Here is a 19,414-nt window from a genome sequence, read left to right on the forward strand (position 1 = left end):
CAGGAGGACGGGAGCTTAATATAGTAAGCACTTGATAATTCAATAGATGATTTCCTGAATGTCTCCTCAAATCACGCATCTGTCTCCTATTTCCTCATAGGTTATGAAAATCTAACTCCCTACTGTGTTAGGTTTTGAAACTATCAGCAGCACTTTGATTTAATCTAAGCTTGTAAATATCTGCACAAGAGAGTCCGTTAATTATAGTGGTCATCTTATGATGAAAAGTGACTCTGGGGCTTTCATAGCTTTTTATAGATGAAAAACCCAGAAAGACGAGGAAAAATTTTAAATTCAAAACGTTCATTTGCCATCAGTGAATGAGGAACCACTATTATCTATTACCCCAACCAATTATTGTGCCTCTCCACAATTATCTAAAATACTTTGCAGAAACTTTGACATTCATAGGGCTTTAAAGGTTTAAAAGTCTATAAAGCTCAGGTCACCTGGATGGCTCAGTGGTTGACCATCCAGTTCTTGATTTCAGCTCAAGTCATGATCCCAGGGCCATGGGGTCAATCCCCGAGTCAGGCTCTGTGCTCAGCGCCAAGCCTGCTTAAGATTCTCTCTCCCTCTCCCACTCCTCCCTCCCCTCTCTAAAATAAAATTTTAAAGAAAGGTTTAAAGTCTATAAAGTTCTGTAACTAAAACAGTTTGTAAGAGTCTTTATCTCTTTATATTAAGTGGAAGGAAACACAACAGAGGAAACCACAGAACATAAGTTTGGTCTTGCTTCGGACCTTGAGATTGGATCATCAGCTGGCCCAAGCTCTTGATAGAGTTCAGAAGCTTGTAAATTTCGTTTTCATATCAGCACCAACTAAGCCATTTCATGGCACGGCATTAACAAGCACTTGAGTCAGTGATTTGATTCAGTTTCCTTTCATTTTGAAGATAATTCCTTTCTTGGGGGGAGACCCATATCTCTGATCTCATATTTTGCTTTTTAAAACAGAGAGCATATACCATTCTCTTTGTACATGGTCATTCTGTTACTTTTGACCAAAAATTATTACGAGGCAGTTAGTAGACGAGAAAATTTCCGCCAGGTAAGTTACAGCGTTAGGTTTCCAAGCAGGAAGATAAGTAACTTCTCAGAAGACATGTCGGGGGAGGGAGGGTTGAGGGTTTTGTTTTTGTTGTTTTTTATAAGTTTATTTTCTTTAAAGAGAGACAGGATGAGTGGGGAAGGGGCAGAGAGAGGAGAGAATGCAAAGCAGACTCCACACTGTCAGCGCAGAGGCTTGAACGTGGGGCTGGAACTCACAAACCGTGAGATCATGACCTGAGCTGAAACCAAGAGTCAGACACTTAACCCACTGAGCCACCCAGGCACCCTAGAAGACATTTCCGTTTTAAAAAGTGGTCCTTCTCAGGGCCCCTGAGTGGCTCAGTCAGTTAAGCATCCGACCTCGGCTCAGGTCATGATCCCCCCCATTTGTGGGTTCAAGTCCTGCGTCAAGCTCTGTGCCGACAACTCAGAGCCTGGAGCCGGCTTCGGATTCTGTGTCTCCCCCTCTCTCTGCCCCTCCCCTGCTCATTCTCTCTCTCTCTCTCTCCCTCAAAAATAAACATTAAAAAAATTTTTAATTGGCCTTCTCCTTTAGAAGGAATATCAAGCAAATGGCATAGAAATAAAGTCTAGTGTAAAACACCAAATTTCTAACGAGAATGAACTCACTTTTTTCTGAGCCCTTATTTCCTTGGCCTCTGCATTTGCTGCCTCTCAGATGAGGCCACTTTCATAGAGACACTCTGATTTCCAAAACACAGCTGTAGAATCTGACATGCAGTCTGCCGGCCACCCAGTCTTCTGCCTCACGAACTCCAGCGCCCCACGCACACCTCAGGCACTTCCCTCAGAAGCCACCGTGGGGGTGCGGGCAGGTGCACGGGTAATTTACCCCGGAAGGGCTCATGGACATCTTGCAGTCCTTTTTTTTTTTTTTTTTTAATGTTTATTTTTGAGACAGAGAGAGAGAGACAGAGCATGAACAGAGCATGAACGGGGGAAGGTCAGAGAGAGAGGGAGACACAGAATCTGAAGCAGACTGCAGGCTCTGAGCTGTCAGCACAGAGCCCGACGCGGGGCTTGAACTCACAAACCGGGAGATCATGACCTGAGCCGAAGTCGGAGGCTCAACCGACTGAGCCACCCAGGCGCCCCGGACATCTTGCAGTCTTAAATGTGCTTGTAGGACAATACTTTCCTTTTCTTTTTTTTTTTTTTTTATATTTTTTAAATTTTTTTTTCAACGTTTTTTATTTATTTTTGGGACAGAGAGAGACAGAGCATGAACGGGGGAGGGGCAGAGAGAGAGGGAGACACAGAATCGGAAACAGGCTCCAGGCTCCGAGCCATCAGCCCAGAGCCTGACGCGGGGCTCGAACTCACGGACCGCGAGATCGTGACCTGGCTGAAGTCGGACGCTTAACCAACTGCGCCACCCAGGCGCCCCAATACTTTCCTTTTCAAAAGGCCAAAGACTATCCAATGACAAACTTCTCTCTCTCTTATACTTCTTTATCGTCTTACAAATTCATCGCGGTGGTTTCACTTTTCGACTCCGGCTGTCTACAGTAACAATAAATTTCCATTTCCAAGGTTTGCAGAAATATTGAGTGTACCCAGAGCTTTTCGGAGAAACTACTCTCAGCAATTTCTTTACCAAATTTGCTCAAATAAAATAATGAACACGGCCGAATTTTCCCTGCATGTTTGCTGATTCAGTACTTTCTATCGGTACAATTGACCTTTCAATAACCCAGGGCTTAGAAGTGCCAGCTCCCCTCCCCACCCCGCCTACCCTCTCCACCAGGGGAAAAATCCCCCTATAACTTTTGACTCCCCAAACACTTTACTACTAATAGCACACTGTTCACCAGAAGCCCAATATCACAGACAGCTGATTAACGCATATTTTGTACATTACACGCATTATATACTGTATGCTTATAATAAAGTAGGCCGGAGAAAAGAAAATGTTAAGAAAATCATAAGGAAGAGAAGACACATTTACAGCGCTGTGCCGTACTTACCGAGAAAAATCCACATGTGAGTGGGCGCACACATTTCAACCTGTGTTGTTGCAGGCTTGACTATTCAAAGCGCAGCAACTGTGTGTCTGGAGTGTGGTTCAGACATCAGTTCATTTTACCCTGTCTTCAAAGTCATCCCGGTTTTAAGCATCCTTCATATATGGAGAGTGTGAAGTTACATAAGCACCCGGGGCACAATTGCATGGCAGGGTCCAGAATTTAGATGTAAATGTTTGTGTTCGGATATTACTGTGTTATTTTAGAACATGAATTCAGCGCAGGTGGGCTGGCGGCTGGGCGGTGGCCTCTGGACAGTACAGGGGATGCCGGGGCTGAGTCCATGCACCCTGGGAGTGGTGGGGAAAGGCCGCTTCGGGGGAAGGGGCGTCAGCTGCTTGGCCATGGCACTTTTTGTAATATCTCAGGTGCCACAGTGGCAACCCCTGGGCACAGATTGTCCCTGATCCCCTGAGTGACGCCTGGAAAGAGGAATGCCCTCCTAAGCAGTAGGCCTGGTTGGTGGAGGAGGGGCAACCACAGACCCGCCCAGGAAGCTGCCTCCGCTGGCGAAGGCATGGAACCCGAGACCATAGCCACTAGTCTAGCTGGGCATCACAGCAGCAGGAGCTTCCGTCTCAACAACTCGCCTGAGATCTGGAAGTGGAAAGGCAGATCGCTGCCAGTCAGCTAGAAAGATGTAGGCTTGGGGCAGAATCACCAAGTACGGCCAGCACCAGCTCAACTGAGAAGTCCGTTCCTTGGAGAGTGACAGGTGTGCCAAATACTGGCGCAAACCAACCTAGAGTTTCTGGCGCTGTCCTCCACAGCAACTATCTCATTAGGACAGAGCCAGAACATTCACCAGAACACTCCTCTCTCCGTGAAAGATCACTGGGTAACTCAAGTTCAACACAAATTCTGACAGTGGATCCCAGGAAGCAGGGAGTTCCCGCAACAGCCAGAATTTGAGTAAGGCAGATAACAGCCCGCAGCCTTCATTCATAGGATCAACTGATAACCAATTGGTGAAGAATTCAAGAGCGGAAGGATGAACACTGGGTCAGGCCATGAGAAGAGTGAGTTCAGTTCCATCTAGAACGCAGCCTCCTTTCTATGTTATCAGCGCAGGTGGGTCTCCTCAAGTGGATCACTGAGAATTCTGGGTGGTGAATTTGGCTCTCCGACTCCCAGCCCCTGAAACCCAGTGCATATTCCTCCACCACATTATCTGCGCAGCAGGCAGCCTCTCCATACTCTTCGCAGAGTCACCTCTCCCAACAGCTGCAAGTCAGATTGGCTCAGTCACCTCCCAACAGATCTCCAGTCCCAACGGCCCAACCCCTCAGTACTAAACCACCAGCCCAGTAGGGTCCCCGCCAACCCCGATGGATGCACAGAATCAACTAGCTTCACCATCCCAAGGCTAGGCAGTGTCATCATCCCCCAAACACCCAGGGATGATCGCCATACCACGACACGTGGGACTTCCCTTCAAAGGACTGTTCATGACGTGGAACAATTTGGACAGAAGCTGTATGAAATTTACAGAAAGATGGTTCCACCTCGGCCACACAGCTTGACAGACTTACGGAGCTCCTGTGCTGGTCAGCACAGCCAGCCTGGGCAAGACCTTCATGCGGCTCTGTCTCCTGAGTTACACACCAATCCTATGCGTGAGGGGAGGGCCTCTTACAGCCCAGTGTACCGCAGCCCAAACCACGGAACCATGGAGCTCCGAGGGTACCAGGCAGCGTCCTACCGCACAGGCTCAGTAGGTGCCGGAAATCTGCAAAGCACATCCAGCCAACGACGCGCCCTTACATGCCAAAAGAATACGCTCTGAACACAACGGCAACCTACGCAGACCCCTACGGGCCACTACAATACCGAGGGCAAGAGGGCAATTGTAAGAGGCTTCAGCACCCAGCACCAGCTGATGAGGGCACCACGAGTGCCCTATCAACAGACAGCATTCAGAAGGACCCCAGGGAGTTCGCCTGGTGTGATCCCGAGTTGCCCGAAGTCATTCGCATGCCGCGGCACCAGATCCCCTCAGCCCAGGGGAGCCCACGGTCCACCTGCGGCACCTGCACTGCGGTGACAGCCACGTGAAAATGGAGGTGTGTAGGGTAGGGGGAATCGAGCATCTGGTTGACCTCTCGGACCACGGACTTGGGCAAGTTCAGCAGAACGCTTACGGTGCCATCCGTGACCTTGTTTTAGCAAGCCTACAGATGAAAATAAAATGACAGTGAAAGAATGTTGGTGGGGTGCCTGCCTTGCTCCGACTGTTGAGAATATCTGGCGCAGAAGTGAGGGAGCTTGTTACAGGCATTCTCTGGAATGTGTCCTCACGTGAGGCTGTAAAGATGGCAATCACTCGAGATGCTCTCTGGACCTTAGCAAACCCTGTGACCAGTCCACACTCTGACGGAGTAACTGGTCTTCGGATGATGATCACAAAATCAAATTCCAGATGTCGCTCGTTCTGTGTAACACGACAGGTTGCCTGAGGAACCTCAGCTCTGGAGAGGAGGAGGCGAGGACGCGAATGCGCTTCTGCGAAGGGGCCGGTGGACTCGCTGCGGTATGCAACCCCTACATCCGTGAACACATCCGATTACAGCCGCCAGACCGTGGAGAACTGCGTGTGCACCCAGAGGAACCTGTCCTGTCGGCCGGCTGCTGGGGCTGAGTGGGCTGGATGACTCACTAGGAAAAGTCTCCCAGCAGGGATTCAGAGTCAAGTTGCTGGGGGAAGAAGAAGAAAAAGAAACAGAGAACACCACAAGAGGATCAATGGGATGGAGTCAGTCCTATCCCAGGACTGTCAAAGCCCCCCCCCCAAAAATGCCGTGGCATCCATCAGTGCTAAAACCATACCTGAACCTTCTAGCAGAAAGTTCCAGCCCAGCTGCCTTGGAAGGCTCTGCCAGGTCTCTCCAGAAACCATCTGCTGGAAATTGGGAGTTTGCGGCATACATCCGGGCAGACTTCCGCAAAGAAAAAGGGCTCTCCATCCTTATAGAACTTTTGAGAATGGATACGGTAAAGTTGTATTTTCTCTGGCAACTTCCCAGAGGAACATGGCTCCGGATGTTCACAACAAGGAGCTCACTGGTAAATATGTCATGCGAGACCAGGTCAACAGGTTTCCCGGCAGGACTGGCCCCAGCGTGCTGTCTGATGAGACCACGGTGGCCATCTGCTGTGCTCTGCGCAAGGTCACCGGCAAAAACATGGAGAATGCCAAAGCCCTGGCTGATTCAGGGAGGATAGAGAAGCTGACGAACATGACCTAGGGCAGAGGAGACAGATCACCTCCGAAAGTGATGAAGGCAGCAGCCCAGGTCTTGAATACATCATGGCAATTTCGGGACCTCCGGAGCTTTTATAGAAAGGATGGGCGGAATCAGAACCATTTTATTACACCTGTGTCTACATTAGGGCAAGTCCGATTCAAATCACATCCTTCCTCAAATACTACCAACCAACATTCAGGCAGCGTCAACAGCTGTATTATAGTCAGGACAACTCCAACAGAAAGAACTTTGATGCAGACAGATTGTGTTTGCTGTCTCCTCATAGCCATAAAGATCCTTATCTTGGTGACTGAGCTCACTTCCCAGCTTTACTGATTATTCAACACAGCATGGGCTGAAATCGACCACAAATTATGTAGATTCTTAATCCATGAAATGACCTTCTTTTTCTTTTTTTTTTTTAACATTTATTCATTTTTGAGAGACAGAGAGAGACAGAGCATGAGCAGGGGAGGGGCACAGAGAGATACAGGATCCAAAGCAGGCTCCAGGCTCTGAGCTGTCAGCACAGAGCCTGATGCAGGGCTTGAACTCACAAACCGCGAGATCATGACCTGAGCTGACATCAGAAGCCCAACCGACTGAGGCACCCAGGTGCCCCCAAATGACCTTCTCATAAGCAGAACAGGACCCAGGGTCCCCAGACTCGTGAGCAGAGCACCAAGATGCTCAATAGAGGAACTCTTTCTCTCTAACCTTGTTTGGATTGAGATGAAAAAGTCCATCTTGCCGATTTGCTAATGAAATGTGAACGTGACATGGAAGGAATGAGTGAAGGGCATGATTTTTTTTTTCTTTTTTGAAGGGTTATCAGAGAAGTGAGAAGACCTTCAGGAGGGAGGACTTTCTAAGCTCTATTTAGGTGGATTGATTACTTGCAGACTCTGTAGTCTGGTGAATGTGTGGGTGATGTGATGAGAGGGTTGAGAAATGCGTAGAATGAGATGGGGATGTGTAGGTCAAATCCAAGATGATTCTTTAAACGTGAATAGGTTTATGTTCTGCTGGTCTGTACAGGGGAAAAAATGCTTTTTATTTATCATGTTTTGTTGCTATTACTAAACGTCAAGGTTGTATGCTATTATGCCCTGTGAATTTCTTTTGTTGGTATAAATATGGAAATGCTACATTACTAATTGCCATCATTCGTAATACAGTGTGGCGTTTGAAAAAGGATTTGAAGAAACTGACAGCTTAAAAAACAAATGGGAACCCCAAGGAATTGTTAGCAATTAAAACCAAGCTATGACATCTTTTGTTTTCAAATGAATAGTGTAACTTTGAAACACAAAGTCCAGTATAGTGTAGAAGTGCCAGGCCCACTCCCTGCCTCTGCCATTTTCTATGTACCTGAAAGAAAAATGTGGAAAGTTCATCCTTGGGGGGACGAAATTCATTCATCTTCCAGTGTGAAAAGAAGAATTTTAAAACTAGCATTTTGTCAAATGTTTTTTTCTTTTTTAATGTGTATTTTTTTGGGGTGGGGGGGAGAGACAGCATAAGTGGGGGAGGGGCAGAGAGCGAGGGAGACACGGAATCTGAAGCAGGCTCCAGGCTCCGAGCCGTCAGCACAGAGCCCGACACGGGACTCGAACTCACGAACCACGAAGTCATGACCTGAGTCACAGTCAGACGCTTAACCGACTGAGCCACCCAGGCATCCCTCAGGTGATTAATAGTTACCAGAAGATGAAAGAAGGGGAGGGAGAACTAAATGAGACGTTTTTAAATGTGCTAAATGTATCCCAAATCTTTTGACAAATGAAGCTTTGAAAGCAAGAAAGGGAAATTTCATTCCCGTTTGTGGCAGAAGAGCATCCCACCAGGCTGCCACAGGTGGTTGCACAGGTTGAGCACTGAATAATTCCCAGAGTGGCGTCACATTACCTACTTTTGTCCTGCAGTGGCCCTGGCTACCAAGATAGCTCTTTACGACAGCAGAAAATCTTTTCTTTTCTTTTTTAATGTAATTGATTTTCTTTAATGTTTGTTTAGTTTTGAGAAAGAGAGAGAGCAGGGAAGGGGCAGAGAGAGAGGGAGACAGAGGATCCAAAAGTGGGCTCAGCGCTGACAGCAGAGAGCCCAGTGTGGGGCTCAAATTCATGAACTGTGAGATCATGACCTGAGCCAAAGTCAGACACTTAGCCAACAGAGCCACCCAGGTGACCTTAGGCAAAGAGCCTTGTATCAGTTTTCTAATACAATTTAAAAGCAGCATGTTTTAGAGAAGGGCTCCAATGTGAACAGCTAAATATGTGTGAAGAAATAATGAAAAAAGTGCATATGCTGCACTAAGAAGTTCATCCCGTACGATCATGTGAGGCGTTACACTAGGGGCTTCGTTCATGACTTTGGCTTTTCCAGTTAAGCAGTTCCCAAAGTGTGGCCTCCAGAACAGCAGAATTAGAATCTCTTGGGAGCTTGTTAGATAAAAATGCACATTATTGAACTTCACTCCAAACCTACTGAATTAGAAACTCAAGGAGAGGGCACAGCAGTGTGTTTCAATAAACTTCCCAAGGGGTCCTGATGCACAGTGAAGTCTGGAAATGAATATTTTAAGCTAAGACCTAGAATTTGGATAGTTCAAAGCTGGGAGGAAGGTGCAGGAACGCCAAGAGACCAAACGCACCTGAAGGAAAGACTTTTGTTCCGCAACAAATTTTCTGGAAATCTGATAACTTTGGGGGGAGGCTAAAGAAACTAAAAAGAAAGGATCGGACAGATTTGTTTTAAAGCATCATGGGAATAGAACAAGCCCAGAGTCTAGAATAAATTCGGATAAACGGGAATTTAAATCTTACCAGTTGCATGGACTTGGTATACAGCAGATGCCTTTTTTGTGTTTGTCGATCCCACGATCCTTCCACTGCTTGTGTCAAATCCATTGCTCAGTCTTTCTGGAGCCGGGGCACAGGGGCGCAAGGGTGCCTGGTTCCAGGGGGTCCCAAACAGACCGGGCTCAGTCACTTGCAGAGAGAAAGGTGGCTGTGAAACAAGAAAGGGATTTATTTCAGTGAGTGTGACACCGGGAAGAGAGCGGACTCGAGTCTCAAACACTGTCTCCAAAGTGCCGAAAATATCTCCAGGTCTCTACGAGGAAAATGTGGGACAAATGTCGGTGGGTTAGCAGTGAAGGTCAGGTCGCTCATTGTCTTGGGCTCAGTCACAGGCAGGGTCTTGCTGGCTCAGGCCGGTATTTACTGCTCGGGCTGGTGGTTTCGGTGCCCATCAGGGGATGCTTTCCCTGCAGACCCTTTTGCCTGAGTTCAGACATAAGCTGGAAAGAACTTAATCAGAAAGCTGGAGGCCAAAATGGAGGTGGTTGAAGTCATCTTTCGCTTCCACACATGGAGAAACTCTAACAGCCATATGCGTGTGCCTGGCCGTGGGCCCTACTAAGATCCAGATGTCCCTGTAAAGCGTTTAGAATCAGAACCAAGCAACAATTGGATTCAGCAGGTGGCTGGCCCTGTCACTCATGACTTCAGGAGCAGTGGGACGGCCATTATTCTCCACAACGATGAAGAAGCCAAGAGAAAGAAACCACTCGGCGGCCAGCGAGAAGGATGAATCAGGGCTGTGTTTGCTGGGCTCCCAGCTCTTTCCCGATTCAAGTTCAACACCTTCCTGACTCTAGGGGCAAGCCTGACTGTCAGTTCAGCAAAACATCCCTGGATCCTCCCTGCCCCTCCCTCTTCTTTCCCCCTTTGCAAAATTGAGCTCAAGTTGGTTTCTGTGACTCACAACCAGGAAGGCTTTGCTAAGACAGGTGAGCAATTTATCTAATGTCACTACCCCTCGGTGTCTGTTTGTACAAGGAGGGCTCATGGTACCTACCTCATCGATTGGTGATGGTCTAAGTGAGATAATATACATAAAACACTTAGAACAACGTCTAGAACACCATGGGCTCAATGAAGTTGCCCCTTCAAGTCTTTAGAATGAGCTCTGCCCGCCCTTCTTCTGGTCCAGGACAGAAGGACAAGGGTGGCTCCTGCGACTCTTACCTGGTCTCCACCCACTGCCCTGAAGCCGGGGCATCCACAGATAACTTGTTCTGACAGGCAACGAAATGAGGACAAGGCGCCTGTCCGTGATGTCAATATCTGAAGATGTTACGTTTCCCAAATGCTTCTTTCCTTTTCTGTGATGAGTTTTCCCATGTCCTTTAGAACACACGTTTAAAATGACCAAGACAGAGCTTTTTCTTCCTCAGTTCACAACAAATCAATAGGGGCACCTGGGTGGCTCAGTCGGTTAAGCGTCCAACTGAGGCTCAGGTCATGATCTTGGGACTTGTGAGTTCGAGCCCCGCGTCGGGCTCAGTGCTGACAGCTCAGAGCCTGGAGCCCGCTTCGGATTCTGTCTCCCTCTCTGCCCCTCCCCCATTCACACTCTGTCTCTCTCTCTCTCTCAACAATAAATAAATATTAAACATTTTTCAAAACACATCAACGGACAGTGCCAGATGCTGAGGGCGCAGTGAAAGACACACCCTTTGCCCTCAAGGAGCCTGAGGTAATAAGGAGATACATCATTATATGGCAGTGGGATAGATGCAGATTTTACTTTACTGTGCTCAAGTCTGTCCCATTGACTCTCAAAAAACACTGAGAAATCGGAGGTGCCTACTTCTTTCTCCCTGCAGAAAATATCGTGGATGCTGCTCCATTCAAAAGATTTATTTGGAGAAAACAACAACAACAACAAACAACAGCGGATGCTGGACATGTGAATTCCATTCGTGTCTGCACCAAGTAAAAGATCTGTGTGGTTTGTATTTTCCTGCCAGATGTTAAAATACAATTTATACTGAAATATGGAGGCAGAGGAAAAAAATATTAGGGAGATTTCTGATTTTACTTCCAGACAAAGAATAGAGATGGATTTTCTTTACATTTTCTTTATGCACCTATTTCCCCAATAAAATACTAGAATGGGAAAGAGAGTGGGAGCAGAGGCTGAGGTTTCTAGAATCATCCCTGCCCAGATCTGCCCCAGCAGCCCTCAGAAGCTGCATAACCGGAACAAAACGGGGTCTGAGGCACAGAGCCTGCCGATTGGCCCCCGGTTCCCTGGGGCTGCTGGGCCCACCTAATAGAGGCAGGGGTGCTGGGGCCTCAGCAGCGGGCTCAGGCCAGGGTGTCTCTGACCAGACTGGTCCCAGTTGAGCCCAAACATCAAAACTCTGAACAGCTTTAAAGAAAAATAAACAGTTCCCAAACGGAACTGTTCTGCAAGTTCAACTTGACGGACGTGTGCACTCATTAGTAACAAAAGCTTTGGGGTTTTCTTGAGAAACCTTGGCTCAGACTCTCTCCATCAAACACTGGGCCCCGCTGTACCCACAGTGCAAACCATCCTGATGATCAAGAACCATCTCTTCTACAAGGAAAGGAGCACCCGGCGCTGGGGCTCCAGCCCATCCACACCTCCGTCTGGGCCCTCCACCGGGAGGGAGGTGAGTGTGTGGAGTGGACAGGGTCCTGGGGTCAGAAGTCAGTGGGACTCTGCCAACCGCCAGCCTTGGCATTTCCCCTCCTGTGGAAGATGCTTAGTGCCCTGTCCCCACAGAGCACGTGGAGAATGACCTCCACTGAGCACAAACCATGTGGGAGGGACACGGCGCTGAGACACCTTCCATTCCCAGACCTTCAGTGAATCCACTGGACTAGTAAACACTAAGTGTCCCTGGAGAAGCCCCCCATGGTCCACACTTAAGACTTAACACACACTTTTTTCATGATCAGTCCTCCTTCTCATCCCCAGCTTCAGAAAGTCTTGTGATGACCAGGGAAAGGAAACCAAATATCACAGAGGGACACAGACATCTCAGGCTTACATGAGACAAAAAAGGAAAAAGGATCCTAAAGAAGAAATGTGCTGCTCTGAGGGAACCACGTCTTCCCAGGGCAGGGAGCACACCGTGAGCCCAGACACTGGAAGGCAGAAAGCCCCACGCAGGCAGGCACTCAAGAAAGAAAAGGACCACGTTTTGATTTTGCACAGAAAGTAACCACCTCCCCCCGTTGACCAAAGCTTACCAAATATTCCTAGAAAACAGCTTAGATCCTTAGACCTGGAAGCCTGATGGAAATGGTACTATCTTTTCCCCACGTAAGAATCCATAAATGCATTTCCTAAGTAGCCCCTCGAACCACCCTGGAAGGAGGAAGTCAGGTGCCCATGGAAACTTCATGGCACCTCAACTCAGAAATGAGACCGAATTAAGAGGAAACACACTCCCAGTGAGCGGGGATTAAGAGACACCAGACATTTCCACGTTTTGTGCAATTTTCAGATAATTCTTCTTGGCTTCCTCCCTGTACAACAAGTCATTTTGCCGGTCCAAAATGTCTAGGGTCTGTTCTCCATAGTTTTGTTTTAAAGCCATTATTTTGCCCTTAATAATATTCCTGGAATGAATTTTGATGGTGCGTGTTTTATATTTTGTATTAGTTTCATAGGCATAGTATTTTTATGTCCACAAGATTTGTGGGAATATTTTTATATTTTAGATACAGTGGATCATCTATGGAAAGAGGTGGATAGGAAGTAATGGCCACCATAGCCTCAGCCACGCCCTGTAAGTCTGTCTGCTTTTTACAGTGTTTAATGACTGTTAAATACTTCTGTGAACAATCTCCCCAGCAGTCTCAGGGTTGTTTGTTTATCTCAGTGCTACACAGGAGGTAGGCACAGCTCTTTAAAGAGTTAATGAGCGTCTTTATTTTTTAAAGAATTTTGTTTGTTTTGTTATTTTTTTTTTATTTGGGAGAGAGAATCCTAAGAAGGCTCCACCCTCAGTGCGGAGCCCAATGTGGGACTCAGTCCCACAACCCTGGGATCATGATCTGAGCCAAAATCAAGAGTTGGATGCTCAACCGAGTCACCCAGATGCCCCATGATTTTTTTTTTTTAATTTTAAAGGAATCTCTACTTATGTAGGGCTCGAATTCACAACCCTGAGATCAAGAGTCACACACTCCATTCACTGAGCCAGCCAGGTGCCCAAAAGTTAATGAACTTCTAATGTGTCCCTAAGAGTTTCCTGGTAGCAACATTTGGTGAAAATGTCACAAAAGCTAGAAATTAATTTCATGGAAATGTCACAAAAGCTAGAAACTGGGTTCTATCACTTAATAGCATGAGGCCTCCAGAAAGTTCCTTAACTTCACTAAGCCAAGGTTTCATCGTTTAAAAAAAAAAGACGGGAGTTCTCCTGTTTAGGCAAAAATCTCTATTGAAGACCTCTTTCGGAGCTGCTGTTACTTTGACGTAATTGTTATTATGAAAGCCCCACTTACCCTCTCAGAATCAGGCCCAGCACTGGATGGACTTTCCAATAATAAGGAAATGGCAGGGACCCTGCACCACTTTCTCAGGGCCCGCTCTGTGACAGGCACCGCACCGAGCACTTCGCATGTGCTGTCTCATTTAGCCCTCACAACACTTCGAGGTAGTTTAATATCATCATTCCACTTTGCAAATGATACATTCAAGTTTTAGCTTGAGGGTAAGTTACTGTAAGCCAACCACGTGGCTCATTGTCAGCATTCAAACCTAGGTGTGCCAGACTCCAAAACTCAGCACTTCACCATGACCCATGTCACAGACTTGGTCCTGAAGTGCCAGAGGGGCCACGCACTCTGAAGTGGTGGCCCCTTGGTGTACCACACTCCCCAAATAGAGTGAAACCAACACTATGGTTCAGCGCACCCCCACAGCACCCACCAGTGCCCATGACCTTCACTGACCCAGGTCTTCTCAATCACCTGACGAAGCCCCTGTGCTCTGGGCACAACACTGTTAGCTTCTCTCCCCACATGCCACCGGCCACCCGATACTGTCTCAGAACCTGCCAAGAATGAGAACGCAGTTTTCTTCTGAAAAGAGAATCAAAATCAAGTGACAATGCTGTCCTGGTGGTCCATGACTACTGGACCGTGATGGTGAGTATCATATGAGCTGAGCTCCATGGGTACGGCCTTTGTCTCCCTTTACTCTTCTCCTAATGACAACTGACAGCCTAGCTTTGGGGCTCTCACAGCCTGGTTTTGAGTCTTTGCTCACCTGCCTACTGGCTATGTGACATTGGACAATTTGTCCCAACTCTGTAAATTTTGGTTTCCTCATTTATAAAATGACGATGATGGGGGCACCTCAGTGGCTCAGTCAGTTGAGCCTCCAACTCTTGATTTCAGCTCAGGTCATGATCCCAGGGTCATGGGATTGAGCCCCACATGGGGCTCCATTACTGAGCATGGAGCCTGGTAAAGATTCTCTCTCTCTCTCTCTCTCTCTCTCTCTGCCCCTCTCCCCGCTTGTGCACGTGTTCCCTCTCCCTCTCTCTAAAATGAAAATAATTATAAAATAAAATGATGATGGTGGTCATAATCTGTAGCACAGCAAGGCCATTCTGAGGATCACAATTTAAATGATGCATGTGAACACTTTGCATAGTCCTGATGTATAGGAAGCAATCAATGAACAGTGACTATTATGGTTCTTCTTCATTAATATGACTCTCATTTTGCCTCAATTTGAGAAATCTGAGAAATAAGCACTTGTCCTCATAATACATATAGGCGTGATCCCTATTTATTTGGTGTGTCTGAGCCTGTATTTTGATTCAGTCCTATCAGACATCTTAGACATTAGACATTTACTAAGTGCCTAGCATGGTGAGGAGTTTTTAAAAGGCATAAGGGCCTTTCTCATAGATTCTGATACCTGAGGAAAGACAAGATTTACACCACATGAGGGGCGCCTTGGTGGCTCTGTCAGTTGAGCATCTGACTTCAGCTCAGGTCATGATCTCATGGTTTGTGAGTTTGAGCCCCGCGTCGGGCTCTGTGCTGACAGCTCAGAGCCTGGAGCCTGCTTCAGATTCTGTGTCTCCCTCTCTCTCTCAGCCCCTCCCCTGCATGTGCTCTCCCTCTCTCTCAAAAATAAATAAATAAACATTTTAAAAAAAAAGATCTATACTACAAGAAAACGTGTCTAAGAAAGAGAAGGTGTCCTACAATATATTTAAAAATACTAAACTGGACCAAACCTAAACCAAAACTTAGTGCAGAAAATAATAATGAGGGAAAACTTGATAGAACTTTGATACAGGTGAGAAGTGAGGAGGGATGTTGAGTTATAGCGCCGATCCCTTCCTTGCCATCAGGAACCACCCGCTGGGCCCAGAAGACCCACTCAACACAGGGCAGTCTCCAAGATACTTGCCCTTTGAGGCAACAGCTCCACTGGTGAGATAGCCTGGCTCGTGATGGGTGGCCTTGTGGTCACCATATTGTGAGGGCAGCCAGGCTGCCGTGAGAGGCTCTGGCCCGAGGGACTTCCGCTGACAGGTGCATCCTTCCTCCAGGAGGTGGGCTTGCCTGCAGGGCGGGGAAATCAAGTCCCAGGTAGAACCCGACAGAGGGCCAGGGCAAGCTGCACTCTTAGGGCTGTTCTCTGCCTCCTAAGGGCTGCTACTTCAAAGCCTCCTCCTTGGGCAGCTACCAGAGTAAAGTGCTTTCAAACCTTTTGATCATAGCCCCAGTAAGAAGTACATTTTCTTTTCTTTTCTTTTCTTTTCTTTTCTTTTCTTTTCTTTTCTTTTCTTTTTTCTTTTCTTTTCTTCTCTTCTCTTCTCTTTTCTTTTCTCCTTTCTTTTCCTTTCTTTTCTTTCCTTTCCTTTCCTTTTTTTTCCTTTTCTTTTTCTTTTTTAACTTTATTTTAGAGAGAGAGTGTGTGTGTGAGCAGGGGAGCGGGGAGAGGGAGAGAAAGAATCCCAAGCAGGCTCCATGCTCAGTGCAGAGCCTCACACAGGGCTCGATCCCACGACCATGACATCATGACCTAAGCTGAAATCAAGAGTAGGACACTTAACCGACCAAGCCACCCAGGCGCCGCAAGAACTGAATTTTTAATAAATGTCCTGGGTAACTGTGATGCAGGTACCCTACTTCGAGAAACACTGTACTGGGGTGCTCAAGGACACAAGCGTCATCAGGCATTTCAGATAGTCACAACTTGCTGGCGTGTACAGTCTGTCCCCACCTCTCCTCACAAGACTCACATAGTGACTTCACTTCACTGTGACACTCACTGGTGACTTCTCCATCAGACAGGAACTTGGCTCACTTCTCCTGAACATGAACAATCTCTGCAAACAACCTACAACTTTGTGGTCTCATCTTTGATGGATGGCATAAGAGGCCAGTAAAACCAAGCCTTCAGGAGAACAATACATTTCTTCATCGAGGATCTGTTTCTTATCCTGAGATACAAAATTATTCCTAGTTAGATGGGCCCCAGCATTTGACAAAAGCATCTATAACCAAATAATTTATACCATCAGGGTCAGGACCCAGTACAGGAGCACAACGAATCTCTTTCCTACTCCAAATTTGAATATTCCATTTTGAACATGTTTCAGTGTTAAAGATAGAGCCAGGAAGAGAGGTATCAGGAAAACATATAAATGGTCAAGAAAAATAATAGTTCAAAAAATAGCACATCAGCCAAAAGCTGACGGATGGAGATGGAAACAGATATCTAAGTATAATTGCAACATGTGGTGACATCTCTTTGCCTAAAATGTTCTTCTTTTACTAAATTAAATAGCATAACAGCCAAATCCAGAAGAACATCCATTTTGAAACAATTCACCTCTTTTAAGTCTTTATTTACTGCAGGCAACATCCTGATATTGTAAGAAAGGGAAAGACACTGGATCACCTGGGTGGTTCAGTTGGTTAAACATCTGACTTAGGCTCAGGTCATGAGCTCATGGTTCACGAATTCAAGCCCAACATCTGGCTCTCTGATGTCAACACAAGCCCGCCTCGGATCCTCTGTCCCCCTCTCTCAATGTCATTCCCCTGCTTACACACACACACACACACACACTCTCTCTCTCTCTCTCTCTCTCAAAAAAAAAAAAAAAAAGAAAAGAAACATTAAAAAAAAAAGAAAAGGAAAGCCACCATTTTCCTGACAAGCACGCACATCAAGGCATAATATTACTGTTAGGTACTTCAGGCATTAAACTCACAAGCAGTCACTGAGTACTTGCGATGTGCAACCAGCAGATACTGGATAAGTCACATTCATTTGCTCCTCCAAGAGTCCCCCCTGGGCCATCAATGCTAGGCTGCTGGAAATACAGAGATAATTGAGATGTGGTCCCTGCATCAATAGAACTTATAGTCTGTTAACTGGGGATTTTTTTTAAAGTTTATTTATTTTGAGAGAGAGAGAGAGAGAGAGCAGGTAAGCGAGAGTGTGAGCAGGTGAGGGGCAGAGAGAGAGGGAGCAACAGAATCCCAAGCAGGCTTTGGGCTGTCAGCACAGAGCCCAATGCAGGGCTTGAACCCACAAACTGAGATTATGACCTGAGCCAAGATCAAGAGCCGGACACTTAACTGACTGAGCCACCCAGGCACCTCTGTAACTGGGGATTTTAAAGTTAAGAGATCTGACAGTTACAACACTAGAAGCATAGAATGTTACAAGAACCCAGAAAGAGAGGAAGAAAGTCAGGGAATGCACAGTTAATATGAGAGGAGTCAGCAAATGTGCAAGAAGACAGATGTGTGAGGCAAGGGGGCGGCCAGGACAGCAAGAGACCTTGTGTGACTGGAATCCAAGCTGTGTTCATAGATGGGAGAGGGGTCCAGGGAAGGGGGGCTGACCACACATGTCCTTAGGGGCCACTCAGAGGAGTGTAGCCTTGATCCTAGACAAGATGGGCAGTGATCGAGGATGTATAAGCAGGGAAGTGACATATTGGACACCACATGGATAGACAAATTGGGGACTGAAACTGAACTGAGAAAATAATTTTTGCTTCTGATGCAGCCCAGTGTTGAAGAGAGGACCATACTTTCAGTGGTGACACATCGAACCAATGAGTTATTGACACCCTTTTCTTCCAAGAACCCTTCACTAGGCTTGGGGAAATTGTCCCACATCAAAGTGTGTGTTTACTGGGAAGTTGGGGAGGCAGAATTTCAAGGACCATGAAACATAGAATTCTCCAGGATTTGGTGTCTCAGGTCTCCCCATGAAGGAACCAGTCTGCCCAATCTTCCTATGAAACTGTGTTTCCGTGGCTTCAACCATCGTGGACATGTGAGAGATTCTCATGTCTGTGTCTTGAGTCTGATGGCTCTCCTGGGCTCCACTGGTGCCTCGGACATCTCCACTTAGATGTGCCCGTATGTCCCTCAAAGGCTTCCTTTTCCCTCCTTCCTACCTTCCTCTCCTGTGTTTTCTCATCAGCCACCCAGCAGTGCAAGTCAGAGACTCGAGCATGTCCACATCACAGTCATCAGCCACATCCAGGCAATCCCAGGACCTCTTGAGTCTACTTCTTCATGGCATTTCTCGGCAAACCCGTCATGACTGCTCCAGTCCTCACGCCTCATTATCCCACACCTTGATTCCCGCTACAGGCTCCATCCCAGGCTGGCTCCCCTCCTACCTGTACGTTCCTAATGAGGTATGCTCTCAGGAAAAAAGTGAACTGGAAGACAGCTGTTTTGTTTTGTTTTCTTTCCCCAGTAACCATATTGTTAGCAGTAATGTGAAAGTATTATTATTATTCTGAGATTGTTGAGTATGTATTGTGGGACAAAGCAAATTTGTAAATATACTAGTGTCAGGGAGAAGTAGGTTTTTCAGCTTAGGAGAAAGGAGATACAAATATAAGACCAATGAGGGTAAATTTAACCAAAGACAAAATTACAAGGAGAATTAGAGAGCACATTAAGGAAAAAGACACGAAAATACAGCATAACAAAAGCAGGCCTCAGAGGAAAACTTATAGCTATAAATGCCTACATTAAAAAGAATTGAGACCTCAAATCAATAATCTAAACTTCCACCTTAAGAAACTAGAAAGAGAAGAGCAAACAAAACCCTAAACAGGAAAAAAAAAGAAAATAATAAACATGAGAAATAAAGTGAAATGAAAAGAAGTGAAATAAAGACTAGAAAAACAATAGAGAAGAACAAGGAAATCAAGAGTTCTTTGAAAAGATCTACAA

The 19,414-nt window shown here is 46.5% G+C and overlaps 1 pseudogene; it reads left to right on the forward strand.

The window, feature by feature from the left end:
- The first annotated feature begins 983 nt into the window (after positions 1 to 983).
- LOC131501591 (plakophilin-4-like) lies at positions 984 to 6,680 on the forward strand (annotated as a pseudogene).
- The last annotated feature ends 12,734 nt before the right edge of the window (positions 6,681 to 19,414 follow it).

This window comes from Neofelis nebulosa, chromosome 18 (genome assembly GCF_028018385.1).
Source record: "Neofelis nebulosa isolate mNeoNeb1 chromosome 18, mNeoNeb1.pri, whole genome shotgun sequence".
Classification (NCBI taxonomy): Eukaryota; Metazoa; Chordata; class Mammalia; order Carnivora; family Felidae; genus Neofelis; species Neofelis nebulosa.